The sequence below is a fragment of the Hylobates moloch genome, unplaced genomic scaffold (genome assembly GCF_009828535.3).
Source record: "Hylobates moloch isolate HMO894 unplaced genomic scaffold, HMol_V3 SCAFFOLD_18, whole genome shotgun sequence".
Classification (NCBI taxonomy): Eukaryota; Metazoa; Chordata; class Mammalia; order Primates; family Hylobatidae; genus Hylobates; species Hylobates moloch.
In genome coordinates this window covers 58,043,996-58,065,128 of record NW_026652293.1, presented here as the reverse complement: position 1 = coordinate 58,065,128, position 21,133 = coordinate 58,043,996, and the positions used below count along the sequence as shown (strand labels likewise).

At 43.5% G+C, this 21,133-nt stretch overlaps 1 protein-coding gene and 1 pseudogene across 3 annotated transcripts in view; one reads left to right on the top strand and one right to left on the bottom strand.

The window, feature by feature from the left end:
* CNIH3 (cornichon family AMPA receptor auxiliary protein 3) overlaps positions 1-21,133 on the bottom strand; it is a 137,210-nt gene that overhangs the window by 66,495 nt on the left and 49,582 nt on the right. The gene's annotated exons all lie outside the window — the stretch shown is intronic.
* LOC116457938 (dnaJ homolog subfamily B member 6-like) lies at positions 139-19,967 on the top strand (annotated as a pseudogene).

Here is a 21,133-nt window from a genome sequence, read left to right as displayed (position 1 = left end):
AGGAAGAGCTATTTAATTTTTTGTGTGTATTTGGGCAGAAAAGGTGATTGGAAGTGAAACAGACAGAAGTCAGGTGAGAGGGAAAACAGAAAAACAAGGCAGTAGAGTTGACAGTAATAGAAATAACCAAATCTCTAGATGTCCACAAGCCTGGACGGTCAGCTCCTGGACAGTCAGCGCTTCAAAGCACAGTCCTTTGGACTTCAGTCCTACGGTTCATTTTGGACAAAGACTCAGAACTCCCCAGAGAACAACAGTTTCCTGATATCCCTGGAGGAAAGAATGCTGGAGAGGACCTTTTCCAGTCACAGAATGAGACATGGCCCTCCACAGAAGGACCTAACTGACAGGTGAAGGTTCACAAGCCCACATCCTCACCACAGCTACCTTGTCTGCTACAGAAGGAACAAATAATAGAACAAGGTGGGATTTGGCCAGGGGAGTGTCCTTTCTTAGGGTGTGGAAGCCTTGGGTGCTCCCAGTAAAGTCTCTCCTTTTGAAAATAAACAGACATGACCGCCTGTAATCCCAGCACTTTCAGAGGCCGAGGCAGGTGGATCACTTGAAGTCAGGAATTCGAGACCAGCCTGGACCAGCCTGGCCAACATGGTGAAATCCCATCTCTACTAAAAATACAAAAATTAGCTGGGTGTAGTGGCATGCACCTGTAATCTCAGCTATCTGGGAGGCTGAGGCAGGAGAAAAAAGGGAAAATAAAATAAACAGACATAACCAACTCCCCAGGAAGGCACATCCCAGGGGTCCCTGAACACTTGGCAGAATTGCTGAAGCAAGGAAGCCAGCTTCCCACCCCCAAATGTCCCCAATCCAGCAACATGGGGCTGAGAGTAAGCACTAAGTGAGAGAAAACAACTTCCCTCTACAAAGCAAGTAGAATTTTAAAGCAGTCATATGTCATCCTGATTTCAATCCTCCTACAGAATTTGAAGAAAACTCCAGTATAACTTGTATTAAACCAACACATTTCTATATCATCCCTTGCCAGATAATTATCCAGCCTGTACTTAAAGGCTTCAGTAATAAGAAACTCACCACTTACTGAGGATGCTCATTCCATTTCTGGCTACCTCTAATTAATCATTACTTTCCTTATTAAACGAATATATGACTCCCTGAAGCTTCCACCCACAGCCTAAGCCAGGGTCAGCAAACTACAGCCTGAAGGCCAAATCCAGCCTGCTACCCATTTTTGTTCAACCTGTGAGCTAAGAATGTTTTGGTTTGTTTTTTAGTTTTTGTTTTTGTTTTTGTTTTGAGACAGAGTCTCACTCTGTCAGCCAGGCTGGAATGCAGTGGTGCGATCTCAGCTCACTGCAACCTCCATCTCCCGGGCTCAAGCAATTCTCCTGCCTCAGGCTCGTGAGTAGCTGGGATTACAGGCGTGTGCCACCATGTACAAAAAAAATACAAATACAAAAAAAATAATTTTTGTATTTTTAGTGGAGACAGGGTTTCATGTTTTTAACATTTTTTTAAATAACTGAAATAAACCAAAAGGAGAATATTTTGTGGCATGTGAAGCTTATATTAAAATTCATATTTCAGTATCCATAAAGGTTTATTGGAATATAGTAGCAATCATTCTTTTATCGATACTGCTTTTGCACAACGGCAGGGTTGAGTAGTAGTTACAGGCTGTAAGGCTCACAAAACCCAAAATATTTACTATTTTGCCTTTTATAGAAAAAAATCTGCTGACCCCAGCCTATTCTTTCATTTGCCCTCTAGAGCTATCCTCTCCACTACGGTAGCCTCTAGCCACATGTAGCTATTAAAGCTTAAACTTTTAATTAAAATTAAATTAAAAATTCAGTTCATAGACACATTTTAGTTGTTCAACAATCTTATCTATCTAGTAGCTATTACACATCACAGATACAAAACATCCCCATCACCACAGAAAGTGCTATCAGACAGCACTGCTTTAGAGGCACATAGCATGGGTCAAATCGCTCCTCCACAAAGAACCCTTTTAAGTACTGTCAGCTACAGGGACCCCAGCAAATCTTTTTTCTTCAAGCTAAATCTCTCCAACCATTGTTTACACAAACTGGCGCTAAGTTGCCTCATCATCCTGATTGTCCACCACGGATGTTTCAGGTTGTAAATGCCCATTTGAAAGTGTGACTGTCAGTACTAAACACTAGATTCAAGGTGAGGGTGGCTGGCACAGACAGTAGAGATGTCACTCACCTCCTCTGTTCTATAGTCTATGCTTCTTTTAATCCAGCCTGATTGCATTAGCTTTTTTGTGGCCATATCACATTCCTGGCTTTATACTGAATTTGCATTAACTAAAAGCCCTAGGTCTTTTCATGTGCTTCACTTAAACTCAGTCCACCTCATTCTGCACAAGCATTGTTGGATTTGGAGGCCTAAGAGCAGGAACTAATATTTATCCTGGTTAATTCCTCCCTATTCAATCTGATCTACTGGTCCAATCTTTTGAGACATGACCTATCTCCCAACTATTATATAAATCCTAATAAACACAGTATCGTCAATACCCACAACCACATTCACCCTGACATAAATGTAGACCAAGCAGGACCAAGGCCAGAGCTCTGAGCTCACCACTCCTAGCTCCTGTGAGGCTGACATCGGTTTTCCTGGCACCTATTATCTATCCAGTTATAAAGACAGTTTACTATATTTTGATCCAGTCACTGAAAGTAAGTATCTGGACAGCTGCAGAACTCCACAACTGTTAGTGCTCCACATATAGGCCCCCCACAAAGAGACTGGGCACCCATGGAGGAAAGGGAGCTGAGCCCCCACATTGTGGACAATCCCCATCCCCAGTCCTGCTCTAGGGCCCGTGTCTCTGTCTGAGTGCAGGGAGGTGGGTCTAGACTGAATAGATCAAAAGTAGCTGGAGCTTGAAGCAGCAGAGACGAGCCAATGGGGATCTGGGGCCGCTCAGCCAGGCTGAGAGCCGGCGACCCCTACCTCGGCCCACCTCAGTGCCCCACCTAGAGGATGGCGCAGAGGAAGGAGGCCTGAAGTGTGGCTTATGCCTTTGAGCTCCATGAGATAAGAGGTCCTTCATGGGTGCTTTCTGATGATGTGATGGCAGTGCACCCATGAGGACAAAGGCTTTCAGCGTCCCTGCCCCCAGTGTCTACTCGCTAATGTATCCATCCATTCACCTAACATTCAGCCAGCATCCTTTATACACAGGCAATGGCTAACCACTGGAGACACAAAAGTCAACAAGATCGGTGCCTGTCCTCACCAAGTTCCTAGTCTAGAGGGGAAGACCCCCATGTAGACAGGCCACTGTGCTACAGTGTGATGAGGGCTATCAAGATGATTGTAATAACAGCTCTCGTGTATTGCCTGCTCACAATGTCAGCTGCCGGGCTATATGCTGCACATGCTTTTTATCATTTAATCCTCTGACCACCCAAAGGATTAAATGGAACCAATAATAGTACCTACCTCACTATTACTGGTCCCATTTCAGAGAAGAAGAAACTGAGGCCCAAAGTAGTTAAGTTACTTGCCCACGATCACTCTTTGATGCCAGGATCCAAACCAAGGCCTGCCTAACACTAAAACCTGAGTGTTACCATTACATTATTCTGCCTCCAAGTACATACAGAGAAAAGTAAATAAGGAGTCAGAAGACATTCAGAAGAATGAACAGCTGTCCCCATGGAACCAAAGTAAAGCTTCCCCGAGGAGGCAGGGGTTAGGCTACCCCCCACTTAGCACTAATTCATAGATTCCCAGTCCCAGCCTCCTGACCTGTCTGAGGATAGAAGCCACGGGCCCCACAGTGTAGTATCATCCTTTGCATGTGGCAGACTTCTATCTAGAGCTAAGCCTTAGCATCAGCAATAGACTGCAAGTGCGATAAACACAATGATGTAAGGATGGGCAGATGAACGGCCAGCATAGTTGAATTCAGTTGAATTCACAGACCAGCCTGTGTGTGTGTCCTACAAGGCTCCACTGCACCCTTCAGCCCAGCAACTGACAGTACAGGTTTAACTGCTGAACTTTAGGTGAACTTTAACTGCTAAACCAATGATAAGATCATTTCATATCTCACCTGTTTTAAAAATCATTTTTACATTTAATGCAGTAAAACTCACTCTTTTTGGTGAAAAGTTCTGTGAATTTTGACAAATGCAGTCATGTGATCACCTCCAAAATCAAGACAGAACAGTTCTATCACCCCCAAAATTCCCTCCTGCAACACCCCCCCGCCATGTCTCACCCCTGTCCCCTGCCCAGCAACCACTAATCTGTTCTCCATCCCTCTAGTTTTGCCTTCTCCAGAAAGTCACAAAAATGGAATTACGCAGTATGTAGGCTTCTGAGCCTGCTTTCTTTTATAAGCATGTGTGAATACACGATGTGTTTAAGTTTAAGCCACACTGTTGCCTATATCAATGGTTTGTTCCTTTTTACTGCCGAGTAGTATTCTATTGTACAAATGAACTACGGTTTATTTGTCTACCTGTTAAAGGACATTTGGGTTGTTTCCAGATTTTGATAATTATGAATAAAGCTGCTATAAACACCTACACAAGGCCTTTTATCTAAACATAAGTTTTCAATTTCCTTGGACAAACAGGAGGGGGATTGCTGGTCCATGTGGTAAGTGTAGATTTAATTTATAAGAAACTGACAAAACTGTTTTCCAAAGTGGCTGCACTATTTTGCATTCCCACAAGCAACATGAGTGTTCCCATTACTCCACACCCTAGCCAGAACTAAGCACTCTCAGTTTAGTTTTGGGGGGTTTTTTGCCTAGTGTTGGTTTTTTAGTCATTTCAGTAGGTGTGTCGAGGTATCGTTACAGCTGTAATTTGCATTCCTCCAGTGACTAACGATGCTGAGCACTTTTCATGGGCTTAGCTGTCATCTGTACATCTTTTTTGATGAAATGTGTGTCCAAATCATTTTCTCTTTTACAACAAAATTAGCTGGGTTTTTTTGTTACTGATGATCTTTGAGAGTTCTTTATAAATTTTGGATATGAGTCCCTTGTCAAATATGTAATTTGCAAATACTGTCTTCTGTGCTGTGGCTTGTCATTTCATTTTTGACAGTATGCTTCTCGGAGCAAAAATTTTTCACTTTAACACTAGTTTATCCCATTTATGAGTTTTTCTTTTATGGATCATATTTTGGTATTCAACCTATGAACTCTTTTGAATCTAAGAACTTCTAAAATCATAGAGGTTTTCACTTACATATTTTTCTAAAACTTGAGTTTTCTCTGTAGGAAGGTTTAAACTACAAATTCAATTTATTTAATAGATTTAGGACTATTCCAGTTATCTATTTCCTATGACATGAGCTTTGACAGTTTGTGATTTCAAGGAATTCGCCCATTTCATCAGTTGTCAAATCTGCAGATTTATATTCACAGCCACCCCTATTTTTGTATTTCACCCTCCCTCATCAGGCATCTCCCCTGCTTTTTTCTCACCAGACTTTTGAGATGGAGGTTTAAGTGATCACAGAAAATGTAAGAAAAGTTGGCAGCAAAGCAGTGGAAACAAAGCAAAAGCTATTGTTCCTCCCCAAGCAGCATAACTGAGGTCCTTGAAAGCCAAATTGCCTCTACGCTGCCTGGGGCCCGGCCCTGCCAGAAAAAGTGGGGCAAGGGTGAGGCTCTGGGGTAGAAAATTAGAGGTCTTGCAGGAGATGCAGCACCAGAGGGAGAGAGAAGGATCAAGTTACATCAGTAAGATAAGGCAATATACATGGGCAAACATCAGAACTTAGTGGAGTACTAGCCTGGATGGAGGCTTCAGGACAGGCAGAGCCAGAGGAAGCCACCGAGAAGTCCAGAAAGGAGGGCAGCTACAAACAGAGAACATGCTAGAAGTGAAGCTGTTTCTATGAACACTGAACCCTATCCCTACCACCACTAGGCTTAGGCGAGTTCAGCCCAAAAGGAGCTGCCCCAACCCTCTAGCATATTGCCCCTCCCTGTTCCCCCAACCACAGGACCATGAAGCAACGATCCATGGAAGCTCACTGTGCGGAGCCTCACCAAGGACTACAGCAAGGGCAGTCCTGCTTGGGCCTGCCCTAAGTCTAGACCGCCTGGATTCCATCCAGCCTGAACACCAGCAGGGAAGCAGGATGGACCCACCTCAAGAGGTGGGAAACCATAGAAACACTCCATAAAGCATCTCATGCTTCCTTCTTTGGGTCCACAGAATTTATAATTAGGAGATTAAAAGTTATCTCACTTGTCTGAAATCATTATTTTGCTAAAAATAACCATGCTGTACTATGGCAAAAACAAAAAACAAAACAAAAAAAACCTTCCTGGAAGATGAAGAAACGATTGAAATGTCAACGTGCATTAGCTAATAAGTCCCTAGGGCTGCCCCATCAGAGAGCTTAGCATTAGGAGAGGCTGGTTTTCTCTGGGACTTTCTCTTCCCTGCATTTGCTCCTCTTATTTCTGAAAGCTCTTAAATGGTTGAGACCTCACTACCTTGCATGTGTACTGCACTATCTTATTGACATAACTTGATCTGCATAAGAACTCTGTGAACTGGATAGGAATCTCCCCCTAGCATACAGTTCAGGAGACCGAGACCCAGTCACAGTGTTTGAATGATGTACTTTACCTTGCATGATGAATGAGGGACAACCCACACTGGACCCAGGTCTCTGAGTCTTTGACTGGTTAGTGCTCCATCCAGCACGATGTGCTGCCCCTCTGTGACTTGAACGGGTAAAAAGAAAATGTTGGGTTACTGAAGAGGCCAAAAAAAAAATACTGACTAGATACCCACGATGTACCTGGCACCATTTTTGGTTCTCTAGGACAGGAGCGAGAAAGAAGAGAAGGTCCCTGTCATCACAGAAGTTATAATCAAGGGTAAGGGCAGAAGAGATAATTAACAAATAGATAAGAAAAGCATCAGAAAATGGAAGACTGTGTGAAGAAAATAAAACAGCTGATAGGAAGAAACAGAATTGGGAGTAGAGAGGGAAGTGATCAAGGAAGGCTCTCTGATGAGCTATCTTTTAAGCTGAGAGGACTGAATGACCAGGAGCCAGACATGGAAAGGTCTGGGAAGAAATTTCCAGAGATGGAAATTATGCTGCAGATGCCAGAAGCAGGAAATAAGCTTGGCAGGTGTGAGGCACGGAAAGGCCTGCACAGGAGAAGCCAGAGAGTGAGACAGACAGCAGGGGGAGGGGAGGTCGAGGCTCAGGGCTGGCCAGGATCCCAACTGTGCGGGATTCATCCAACTGCAGCTCCCCAAAATAGACGGTGTGGCATGAAGCCATTTAGCCCATCTACTCTATCGGGGATGCGGCCCTTATATGACTTGCAGGACTGTGTTTGCTGCTTGTGGTCTCTCACTCTAACAAAAGGAGTTGCATGGACATGACCGAGGGGGCCACTGCTGATACAGGTTGATCGGTGTGAAACCAGTGTCAGTTGTGCAGACTGAGGAACAGGTGCTGGGCTGACAGTTTTCAAGTCTGTTCTGAGCAGTAGCAAGTTCACCCAAATGAAAACTCAATGTTCAGGGACAATATTTAAAGAGATCATGAATCCTAGCAAGTCATACCCAGGGACTCAGAGGATGGATTTGGGTTAACCCCTCTCAGAGAGCATTTGGGCACTGGGAAAAGCTGCGCAGTTTTCTAATGAGTAGGCACATGCCCCAAACCTCCTGGGAACTCTGACTACAGGTCCAATTGTGAATAGGTACAGCTCCCTCCCCCAGTTCTGTGCTCATACTCCTATTTGCATTAGGGCCACTTTGAACAGACCTTTCTCTCTTGATTTCTCCATGTTGTGGTTGAATAGTGACCCCCAAAATTCACATCCACTTGGAACCTCAGAATGTGACCTTATTTAGAAATAGGGTCTTTGCAGGTGTAATTAGAAAAGATGGGGTCATCTTTATGAGACAGAAAAAAAGCCACACAGTGAAGGCCATGTGAAGACATAGGCTGCAATTGGAGGGACACAGCTATCAGCCAAGGAACATCTAGGGCTGCCAGGAGCCACCATTAGCTGGGAAGAGGCGAGGAAGGATTCTTCCTTAGAGCATTTGGAGGGAACGTGGCCCATCTGTCTTCAGACTTCTAGCCTTCCAAACTTTGAGAGATAAATTCCTATTGTTTTAAGCCACCCACCTGGTGGTAATTTGTTAAGGCTGCCCTAGGGAACAAATACACTCCATTTGCAAAATACCTGAAACTACTGCTGCTGTCATCTAAGATCTGGAAGGAATGGCTTTTGGTGCTACCTGAGAACGTTAGCATGAAAGATGCAAACAAGAGCATTTCTGACCCAAAATATACACCTCCCCAGGGAAGCAGGCTTTTATACTCACCCCAAACCTTCCTGTAAGTCCCCCAAACCCACGCTCAGAATACAATTCTAATTTAGAGAGAATTCTGCTTTTTACTTCCTCTGTCTTGTCCCCAAAAGAGCAATGTCTTCAAACCACAGCCCAAGTTTTAGGGGCCCTTTCTGAGGTCCCATTAGAGCACAAAGAGCTCCAATGGAGAGGAAAAAAATGAGAGATGAGAGTGATTTTATTGGTTATAACATACATCTTATATCTAGTCCTAGTTTTATGCCTGAAACTAGTACAGCCTTGAGTCCTAAAGTCTCTCTGTACACTGATTCTAAACTGCTACATGCAAGTGTTTGCTTAGTCATCCCTGAGCCTCCAAGAAGCAAGTGGCACTGGCTGCAAACTCAAAAGCCTCTTGGGGACTCTACATGGGTACCACCCACCTGTTCAAGTCCTTGCTCAGCTCCCATCACCAAGTGGTCTGGAAAAAGACTCAGGGTCTCTCAACCCACTCCCTTCTCTAAAAAGTGCAATGCCAGACGTCATGGAGTAATAGAAGCTTTCCAAAGTGTTTTCACATGTTTTATTTGATTTTATGTTCATTGTATATAATATCCCAAATGATGTGACACCCACTTTGCAAATGAAGAATCAAGAAGAATGAGAGGTCATTAGCAATGTCCAGGGCTATCTGGTTGAAGAGGGCAGAGCTGGGGCCAGTCCTCACCTTCCCCATTTCTCTTCCTTGTGCTTCCTCCATTGGGCCATGCAGTCTCTCCCTCTTCTGCGAGGGGGAGTGAGGAACCTTTTTTTTTTATTATTATTATTATTTTTAATCCTGATTTAAATTTTATTTTTTTATTATTATACTTTAGGTTTTAGGGTACATGTGCACAATGTGCACGTTTGTTACATATGTATCCATGTGCCAAGTTGGTGTGCTGCACCCATTAACTCGTCAATTAGCATTAGGTATATCTCCTAATGCTGTCCCTCCCGCCTCCCTCCACCCCACAACAGTCCCCAGAGTGTGATGTTCCCCTTCCTGTGTCCATGAGTTCTCATTGTTCAATTCCCACCTATGAGTGAGAACATGCGGTGTTTGGTTTTTTGTCCTTGCGATAGTTTACTGAGAATGACGTTTTCCAGTTTCATCCATGTCCCTACAAAGGACATGAACTCATCATTTTTTATGGCTGCATAGTATTCCATGGTGTATATGTGCCACATTTTCTTAATCCAGTCTATCATTGTTGGACATTTGGGTTGGTTCCAAGTCTTTTCTATTGTGAATAGTGCCGCAATAAACATACCATCCAGCCACACGGGGTGCCATGCAGGGCAGGACACAACAGGCTTAGCACCAGAGTCCTGCCTTTTAAGGGCTCCCAATCAAATGAATGGTCTGCTTATCCCTGTATGACCAAGAGTCTAGGAGAGGAAGTTAAACTTCCAACCAGCACAGAGGCTCTGGTTGGAGAGGCTCAGAGTCTTGCCCTAATTCCACCCCATTTCACCTCTGTATTGGTCAGGGTTCCCTAGAGAAACAGAACCAACAGGATGTGTGTACATATATGCACAGAAAAAGATCTGTTTTAAGGAATTGGCTTATGCAATGACAGAGGCTGAGAAGTCCCAATTCTGCAGAGTCAGCCAGCAGGCTGGAAACCTAGGAAGGAGCCAGTGCTGTGGTTCAAGTCCAAAGGCTGTCTGCTGACAGAATTCCCTCTTGCTCGGAGGAAGTTCGTCTTTCATTCTATCTGGACCTTCAGCTGATTGGATGAGGCCCACCTATGTTAGGGAAGGCAATCTGCTTTACCAATTTAAATATTAATCTCATCTAAAACCACCCTCACAGAAACATCCAGAATAACATTTGGCCACATATCTAGACATCATAGCCAAGTCACATTGACATGCAAAGTTAACCACCAGAAACCCCCAATACTAGGGACTGTCACAGGCTCTGGGCAGTGTGCTGGGCCCTGGCCATTGGGGCTTGGTGGGAAAATGGCAGAGTGATAACCAATGGGTCCTTTTCACATGTAAGAAACCATCATGAATCATGGCATCCCGCATCTTGGCACACACTCATCTTACGAAGGAAGCTGCCTTACAGTAAGTTGGGAAAAGTGTGTGACCCAGCCTCCTCCATTTAGGGATGAGGAGCCTCAGGACCAGAGAAGAAGGGGACCTGTCCTGGCACTCTCGCCCTCAGAGCCTGCACAGGGTAGCTTATCATTGTCTCAAGAGCAGTGTCCACCCTCATCATGAGTGGGGACCGTCTGTGCTGTGGGCTACCCATAACAGGCTCCACAAAAGGATGGGGCTGGGCAAATTCCAAAGCTGAGCCTTAAGGATAAAGAGCCCCTTAGACTCTATAGGAGGAGAGCCGCTGGTCAGGAAAATGAGACCCAGCCCTTCTGCCACCATGCCCTCCACACCTGAGCAGCAGCCCCGAGTGTCCAGATCTTCCTGTGCCACCATCTTCTAAGTCCTTGCATAGCTACATCCCTTCCTCACACCATCACAAAATGGACCGCCCCTAGCTCCACGCCTCTCTCTCCCTAACAGGTGCTGCCTCTTTAGAGTGAAGAGTCCTGGACCTGAAGGAGGTCTCACTTGCATCCTGACCCTGCCAGTTCCCAGCTCTGTGACCTGGAGCTTGTCACTTCACTTCTCCAGGTCATGGCTTCCTTATCCATAAAATGAGAATAATCTCTACCTCAACTAGTTGCTATGAATGCAGAATGGGGTGATACAGACTACAGCACCAGGATAGAGAGAAATAAAGACTGTTGGTGCGGGGGTGGGGGGAATGCCATTGTGTAAAAGGCACAACAGTGTCATTGTTACACATACCATGTGAGTCAGTACGTCTCAGTTCAAATCCAAATTCTACCTCATTTGTTTGTGTGACTATGGGCAAAGTGTTTAACCCCTCCAAGCCTCGGTGTCCTCAAGTATAAACAGGAGACAGTAGTGGTTCCTACTTCATATTGATACTTTGAGGATTAAATGAAATAATGTGCAACAAGCACTGGGCACAATGCCTAGCACGTAAAGTTAAAACATTAATATTAACACTTTTATTTCCATAATTATTACCATGCAGATGTTCAGGCCCCACCCTCTGGTCTCAGGGCTCTCCTCCCCTTTCTGGTCTTGAGCATAATCATTAGCAACACACCCTCTGAATCAGGAGAATCCAGTCACTGCAGGGGAAAGCTGGGGTACGGGGTGTAGGTAAAAGCCATGGCAGAGCCCCTCTGAGGACTCAGGTGGATGATAAAGCCAGCATGGCCCATCCTGTAACAGGTGGAAACATGAACTCAGAGTTGCCAGGATGGAAGCTGGAGACCAGCAGGTGAGCTGAGGAGGGAGGCATCAGCTGCCCCTGGAAGAGTCCCTAGACCTGAACGATGAGTACAAATTGGGAAACACAGGACACGTTGGCTTATTTGCCATCGTGTGCCAGAATCTGCAGACACAGCTGGTTCTGACATAGCTTCCCTGGTTCCCATCTAGTTAACAGGAAACAAAGACACTCCGGAGCTGTGCAACTCTGGGACTAAAGCCAAATGAGCAGGACACCAGGCAGACCTAGCCCCAGCTGACTTGCTTCAGGTGACAGCACAGCCATCCTCAACTCCAACCAGCAGCCATCTGGGTCAGGGTGAAATCCAGAGAGGAGAAGGGAATGAGAAGGCCCTTTTCTGCTGACTTGTCATAGGCATAGGCCGGGTACCCACTCTGAATAGCTCAAGCAGTGAGGGAGCGGTTGGGAAGAAGTGGGGGCAGCCTGCAGTGTGCTGGGACCTTCCCTGGGGCAATCAGGCTAGGATCCCCACGCTCCACCAGCCCCCTAACTCAGCCGGCCCACCAGCACTACATCTGGTGGCCCTGCACATGAAGCACACTGGGGCCACAGAGCCTACCCCAGGTAACCACCCCCAGCCCCAGGTTCCCCCTCCTCTCACCAAACTTGTGCATCCTCTGGCATCCTTGGTTCTCAAACATAAGAATGCAGGAGCAATTTCTGGCTCAAATGTTTGGTGACCTTCCACACATCCTTTCAAGATCCTTGTTTTCAGCCTCCCTCCTTCTTCTGGTCCAGTGTCCTCTATTCCTTGGGTACTTCTCCGACACCTAGGCCTCAAGGGTCCATGGCCAGCCTAGCCCAGCTCTGGGGGAGCATGCACCCAAGTGTGGATGTGCATCAGAAAGGTTCCCCAAAGTATCTTCCAAGAAGATCTATCATTACTCATTCCTAAAAATACTTACTAAGCATCTACCATTTGCCAGGCACTGTAGTAGCAGCTGGAGATACAACAAAAAGCAAGGCAGACAGGAGCTGGCCTCTACCAGCTGCCGTTCATTTTGTGTTGACTCTGAAAACACAATGCTTCTGGGCGTGGTAGTCTGCTGAGCAAGGCATCAGTTGCTCACCTAAATATGGATTATTTTAATCAAACTGAAGACAGAATATGTATAAAGGAACGCAGTAATGCCAGCTCCGGCATTACTTAAAAGTTAAAACAACTTAAAAGCTGTAGGTGACCGGTTGCTTGTAGTTTGTTTTGAGATATCATCATTGATCTGAGCAAGGCCCTCTCTTACATATATAATTGTTCATTTATTCATTCATTCATTTCCTTTTATCCCATTAGCCCTTTGGTCCATCCTTGGCAATTATTGGTTTATGTTTCATGTGTATCTTTCTGTTCCTTGTGTTCTTACAAAATGTGTATTCTGTATGTGTGCATAGATTTTAAATTTACCCAACTTGTATCCCATTCTTTCTTACCTTTTGCCCTCAGAAGTGTAGCTGCAGGGCTCCATGGGAGCAGCCACTATACTTTGTCTATCCACGCTACCAGTGAGAAACACAGACTTGACCATGTCACCTCAAATAATGTCACAAAACCCTAATGCATGTCACCTTAGGGACTGGTATGCCGATTTCTTTGTGATTTACACCTAGGAGTTTAACTGTAGGGTCATGGTTTTGTTTTTTTGTTGTTGTTGTTGTTTTTTAATTAGACTGACTGCCCTCCTTGACTGCCCTTCAAAGTGGTTACATTCCCCCAGCAGAGCTGCGGATTCTCTGTCCCGCATCCCCTCAGACACTTGGCAGAATCCAGCTTTCTAGCGTTTGCAGTCTAATAGGTAAAGTACAGTCTCCCTTGTCTTAATTTGCATCTCTCCAGAGATGAGTTGGAGCAACTCTTTATATAAAGCGTTAGCCTTCGGGGTTTCCTTTTCTGTTTGTTGTCTGCTTAGATGCTCTGACCATTTTTCAACAAGATCGCTGCCTTTTTCTCTTTTTGATTTGTACTGGTTGCTGGTATGTTGTAGATGCGAATCCTCTTTCAATTTTAGACATTTTAAACACCTTCTCTCATCAGTCACCTGTTGATTAATTAACTGTGGCTATGGTGTCCTTCACTGAATGAAAATCAATTTCACTCATTTTTGCCTCATATTTTATACTTTCTGAAGTTTTATTTAAGAAGTTCTTCCTTGCCCCTAAGACACAAAGATAGACTCTTACCTTATTTTGTATTTTCTTTATGAAATTGGAGGATTCTAATTAGTCCTCTCCTGTCGTCAGATGCCAGTATCTGGGACTAAGCCAGGTCAACTCACGAGTCAGAGTTGCTTCATTCGCTGAATATTTAATGAGCACTTACTATGTATGAGGCACTGTTCTGGGAGCTGCAGACAGAAGGCAAGGTGTAGTCCCTGGACAGGATGACAGAAGTGGATTAAGAACTCCATGTGACCGGAGATGAGAGGGGTCAGGAAAGGGCAACCTCAAGTAGAAGGAATGAAATTTCAACTTGCAAACTGCCCAGGAGGGAGAGACCACAATCTCAGCAGGCACATATCAACCATAAACACGTGACATGATGACCATGCAAACATTTGGGGTAGCCCAAGAGTGGAGAGACTGTCGTTGGGGGATCTAGAATTCCTTTCCTAGTCTAGAAGAATCATACCAGGACTTGAATGATAAAGCCTAAAGTTCTCAAAACCAAATGTGGAATCAACTACTAAGAAGAAACTTCTAAAATGCAGTGGCTCAGCCTCCATGTTGTACCCAGTGGGCAGACTCCTTCTGTATAAAGACAATCTTTGGCAGCAGTTTCCTCCAAATCTGCAGAAATCCACGAACTGGCGATTGAGGGCTGAGCCATGGCCCTTTGTAAAAGTCTCCATGGGCTCCTAAGACAAGTGCCCACTCTAATGATCACCTGCAGAAAAACTCGCCCCAACCAGGAGGATACCTATGCACTTTATTAAGATTCTTCTAAATAGCACTATCCACTTCGGGAAATTTTAAGAGCCAGGCATTACAAATTTATTAAAATACTTCAATGGAAAAATAGCAACCACAGTATCAACTCAGAGTACAACCAGAGCATACAGGACATGACCCTGCTGGAACCCTTACCAGACCTGAGCCAAGGCCAGTCAGAAAGCAGGATGGATTATTTCACAGCCCATTAACACCTCACAGTACCAGCTGTCTGCATGCTCAGAAAAAGGTCCGTCACCTGGGCTTGTGGAAAGGGCATTGTGGGGAAGTCAGGAACCTGAGTTTGGGTTCTGGCTTTGCTTTTGACTGTGTGATTTTGAACAATCCCTTTATCCCCTATGTCTCAGTGTCCTCATGTGCAAAATTAGCACGTTGCATTGCATCAGTATTTCTGAACATGGAACAGGGGTGGGAAACATTTCAGAACTCCTTGGGAAAGTTGCCAAAATACAAGCTGGCACAGACCCTGCCCTGTACCTGCTAAATCAAAACCAGAGGGTGGCTTGGCCAGGCCAGTTGAGAGCCACCTGACTGGTTACACGTGACTCGGGGATTGTTTGTACATCACCTGAAGCATCCCTAGCACACTAGGCTCCTCGGGAACCTACAGACAGAATCCTTGGGCTTATCACTAAACCTATCGACTCTAACCTGTAGATATCATTCCACGGTGCTGGGAAAAAGGGAGGGGGGAGGGAGGAACTGTAAATCTTTTTGCAAATACAAACATCTTCCATGTCGTAACTTAGGTCCATAAACCCTAAGTCTAAAACACAGCTTTGATCTCATAAGTGAGTCCTACCACATATGAGTAGATGCAAAGAATGCAAAGAACACATACAAAGAATCCCATTAGGTTACGAGTGCCTCGAGGATTGCAGGAAGTACTGCTCTAGGTAAGGAGACACTGTTTTGCTCATTGCTGCATTCCAAGCACCTGGATCAGGGCAAGGCACACAGTGGTTATTCAATAAGTATCTATTGAAAGAATGAATGAGTTTACCCATCTTCATATCCTTGGCCCAGTGCTTGCAATAAATGTTAAATGAGCAAATAGAAAACATTTTAAACTTTTCAAAATGCTTTCATAAATCCTTCATTAGTTGATCACAGCAACTCACCCAGTTCTTCATTTAGATGAAGTAGGTTAGCTCCTTCTCTGCACCAGACTGTCTTCCTAGTGTGCTTAAGGGCAAATTATCTTCTTCACTAAAGATAAAGCCTGGGAGTATCCAGTGTACAAGAGGGCAGTTCTGAGGCCCAGTCACATGTCTATCCATCACACAGCAGGTCTCAGGATTCAGAACCTCCATCCAGACCATCCTGTCCAAGACCTACTAATTAACTAACTGAATGTATACATATTCAAGAGTGTGTAATACTCTACCTTATAAAAAATTATTTCAGATGGTTTATCAGAAATACACAAAATAAAGAAAAATAATTGAAAATAAAAATTAGACCCAGGAAGAAATACAGAGGTGGGAGAGAGAGAGATACCAAGACCACAGGGCCCTCGAAGAGCCAAATTCATTGGCTTGAAAATTTGGATCTAAGTTTCCCAGAATAGCCAGGTGTGGTGGTGCACACCTGTAGTCCTAGCTACTCAAGAGGCTGAGGCAGGAGAATCGCTTGAGCCCAGGACTTCAAGTCTGCAGTGAGATATTATTGCCCCACTGTACTCCAGCTTGGGCGACAGAGTGAGACCTTGTCTCTAAAACAAAATAAAAATTAAAAATAAGTTTCCTAGAAGCTGAAGTGGAAAGAGAAATCAGTTACTTAGCTGTCCTTGTCCATAAAGAAAAAGGATACCAGTTTCTCAGGGGAAACAAACTATTCCCCAAACTCATATTTAAAAGTTATTTTCTGTACAAATTTTAACTACAATGGAGAATACTGCACCCCCATAGCACGCACAGCAATAGGCATTAAACTGTTTGTTGTAGCATCCCTCAATAATGACTAAGTACTGAATACAAAATATGACCCAGCAAAAATATTTGATGGAGGAGGCAAGACAATGCAATGTGGTCCAAATTTTAAATGTGCTTTAGTCAACTTCATCTATTTCACAACTAGTGAAACCAGTCCAACTGCCCATAGAACTTATGCTGATGGCTTTTTGAATACACATGGAAATTGACTCTCCCTGGTCTTAAAAGTTGAAACTTACATTTGTCTTATCTGAATTCCTTCCTCAGAAAACCGACCCTCAGGCAAGGAACTGAAACTCACTAGACCACCACATCCAGTGAGATGCCAGATCCCTCATCCATCATGACTGCTTCCATACCTCTCCCTAATTCCCATTTTCCTGCACGCGGTTGCATTCCTTCCCTACTATATAAACCCCCAATTTTAGTTGGCTGAGAGGAATTGATTTAAGGCAATCTCCCATCACTCTGGCTGACATCACCCAAATAAAGCTTTCTTCCCTGGCAATATTCATTGTCTCAGTAATTGGCTTTCTGTGCATCAAGCAACAGAACTAGACCAAACCCCTGGCATTTCAGTAACAGATTTTGGTTCCTTGACCAGAAGGCCTTGTTCAAGGCTCTGCAGCCGTGGGCCAGGAGAGTTTCAGAAGCCCTCCTAAGCAGCCACCTGGCCCTTTTTTGCCTGGAGGTGGATTTCGGTCTCTCTCTCTGACTCTGTCACTGTGGCCCCTACTGCATTTCTGATTGCCTATGAAGAACAGCCTTTGAAATTTGACATCTGCATCTGGATAAGTGAGTGTCTTTTGTGGGTACCAGACGAGGGGAATGGCTCAATTTTGGGAATTCCAAAGAAATTTCCATTTGCAGGTTGAACAAGTGTAACCAACAGAGAGGCAAGCCCTCCACCTATTTGTTTGGACACTCTTGGGGCTTGTTAGTAATTGTTTGTGTGTATACACATCTGTGTCTGGACAAGTATGTTTTGTGGGTCCAAACAGTGACAACTGCTCCTCTCAATTTTGAGAATTCTGAAGAAATTTCCATTTGCAGGTTGAATAAGCCCAACCAAGAGAGGAAAGCACCCCAACTATTTCAGTTTGGACACTCTTGGGGCATGGTGGCTGCTGCTGCAGTTGGATTGTGTATTGGTGATTGTGTGTACGTCGACATAGCTGTGGGAGGTCAAGGTTCAATCCCACAGTGCAGCCTGCTTGGATGCACTCTTTAGGTTGGTATGAATGTAGTTGTGGGCCAAGAGAGCAAGGGAAAGTCTACGGCCATATCCATACCACCCCGAACAGCCTGATCTCATCTCATCTTGGAAGGTCTTTGAATCATAGGGCTGTCTTACAACTGGATTCATTTTACTGTTAAATGGGAAACTGGGTCGGAGTTCCTTGTATCCAGGCTTGTATGCTGCTCATCTAAAAAGCGTCAGGACTGATTAGTATTAAGTTGGTGCAAAAGTAATTGCGGTTTTTGCCATTGCTTTCAGATGGCAAAAACCATAATTATTTTTGCGCCAACCTCATACATGATGTTCTTCTGTGGTGCTGTTTGGCCCCAGTGTTCTTTGGAGTCTGGGGAGGTTTGGCCTTTAAAAATCAAACTGCCTTGGGAACTGCTTAACCCAAAATTTTGGTTCACAGGCTTCACTGGATTACCTACCAGGGCAAAATTTAGCCACATGAACATGTTCATAAACAGGTGAGTTTGCACTACTATCTCATGGCTAGAATTCCAAGGTAAAAGCTATTGGATCTTTGTTTATATGTGTACATATGTGTCTGGATATCGTGTTATCTTTACATGGTACCAAATTGGCTTATAAATAAAAAGGAACCCATAAATTAAGTAAATAAGTCCAAGCCTTTTTCAAGTTCATGTGACTTAAGTAAATCCTAAACAAGCTGGCTTTAAAATTATTGGTAAGATTAAAATAGAAATGTTTTCAGCGTTGTCAACATATTTTTTCTGGGTTTTATATTTGTCTCTGCTAGATATTTTAAAGTGTCAGAGTTTGGCACAGAAGGTTATAAAACTATAAATCCAGCCAAAACAAAATGATCTTTGTGTGATTTTTTTATAAGTAAGACTAATATCATTAGTTTAATTGAAAGAGCTGAATCTTCTGAGTTATTGGTGAAAATACCCACATATTTAAGGTTCTTGAGTGAGCACTTAATATGCACAGGTTATAAAAATAATTAACAAGGAAATGATGACTAGCTCTGTCTAATATCTCAGCTCTCACACATAATCTAGACTGCTAAAAATGAGTGAAATGTAAATGGGATAATTGCTATAAGTGAACTTTTTATGTAATTTAAAATCTTGAAATTATTTTGGATGCTCACTAGATGTCTAAGTCATTTCCAATTAAGAAAGCGTTATAATATAGGCAAAGCATGTTTTTGTAAAAAAATTATGGAATGTTCTTACCTATAAAATGCTAACATCTGATAGACAGTTCAGAATTACTTGCTTCCTAGATCGTCACTCAAATTTAAGGTTACTAAGAATAGGAATTCTAGCTAATATATAATTTTGGGCCACAATCACCAACACAGCCATGCTGCCGCCCCACCTCCCCCGCTTCCCGCCAGTTGCCCACATCCTCCAACCTGTTCCAACAATCTGATAAAATGTGATGGATTACTATGAAGTTCTAGGTGTGCAGACATGCCTTACCAGAGAATATTAAAATGACGTATCAGAAACTGGCACTGAAGTGGCACCGAGATAAAAATCCTGAGAATAAAGCAGCAGAGAGAAAATTCAAACAAGTAGCCAAGACATGTGAGGTGGTGTCAGATGCTAGAAAATAAGACAGCTTAATTTATATTAAACCAGAAGGAGGATTAAATGGTGGAGGAGGCAGCGGAAGTCATTTTGACAGTTGTTTGAGTTTGTCATCACATTTCATAACCTAGATGATGTCTTCAGGGAATTTTTTGGTAGAAGGGACCCATTTTCATTCCACTACTTTGAAAACCTATTTGAGGACTTTTTTGGGAATCAAAGGGGTCCCCGAGGGAGTAGAAGCTGAGGGATGGGTTGTTTTTCTCAGCATTCAGTAGATTTCCATATTTTGGAAGTGGATTTTCTTCTTTTGATACAGGATGTACTTCATTCTGGTCACGAGGTCACGGGGGACTCATTTCATCCTCTTCCACATCACTGGTGGTAGTGTGATGGGCAACTTCAAATGTGTATCAACTTCTACTGAAATGGTTAACGGCAGAAAAATTACTAAAAAAAGGATTGTCAAGAATGGTCAAGAAAGCAGAAGTTGAAGAAGAGGGCCAGTTAAAGTCCTTAACGATACATGGCGAGGAGCAGCAGCTGCGCTTGGATAACCAGGAATTCGATGCACACACCTAACAGAAATGTTAAACTATAACAAGCACCATCTGAGGATTAACAAAAACAGTTTTTGAAGATATCCAATGAACTCAACTTTCAGTATAACTGTACCTAAAGTATTTATAAACAGCTTCTCAGAGCTCCTTTTTGTCATAGACATTTGAGTTTATTGTTGGGACCACAAAATACGACTTTTTGTTTTAAAAATTAATGTAAATCTCTGTATGCACTTTGCTTTTTTATTAAACATACTCCAAGGTGAGCCTTCACTCTTCAGTGGTAGGACAAGTTTGTACACTAACACCAGCATGGATCTGCTTTTCCAGCACGTCTGGAAATGTGAGCCAAGCAGTGTCAGCCTGTTATGACTTTAACATTGCCAGGACAAGCCTTCTATAGAAACAATGTCATTTTTTTTCAGTGTTTAGTAGTGAAAGATATTAATGCATTAATGGTAATACACTTCTGGTTTAATATAAATTAAGGATGTTTTCTACTTGTGCATAAATGCGGGCAATTTAGTAGGTCTTGACAATCATTTAAACGTGCAACGTTAAGCTTGGGTTTTAAAAAAGTAAAGCTGGTAAGCTGGGTCTTTGTCATTTGCTTTAAAACAAAGAAACGCAAATGTGTTCAGTACATTCTTTCCTGAAAAAAAAAATTGTATATAAAATGTGCCAAAGAAGATGTGTTCTTATTGAGAAAAATAATAATTTTGTTTAACTCAGAAGTTATCTGATATGGTTTGGCTGTGTCCCCACCCAAATCTCATCATGAATTATGCTCCCATAATTCCCATGTGTTGTGGGAGGGACCCAGTGGGAGATCACTGAATTATGGGGGTGATTTCCACCATACTGTTCTCATGGTAGCGAATAAGTCTCATGAGAGCTGATCTCCCTTTGCCTGCTGTCATCTACGTAAGATGTGACTGACTCCTTGTCTTCTACCATGATTGTGAGGCTTCCCCAGCCATGCGGAACTGTAAGTCCAGTTAAAACTCTTTCTTTTGTAAATTGCCTGGTCTCAGGTATGTCTTTATCAGCAGCATGAAAATGGACTAATACATTATCTAAAGGTTAAATTATGGATTTGGAAAGGTTATTTATGAAACAAGGTAGAAAGGAACCAGTGGTAGGGGAAAGAGATGTGAAAAAGTTAAGATTGGTCTCCTATGTTAGAAA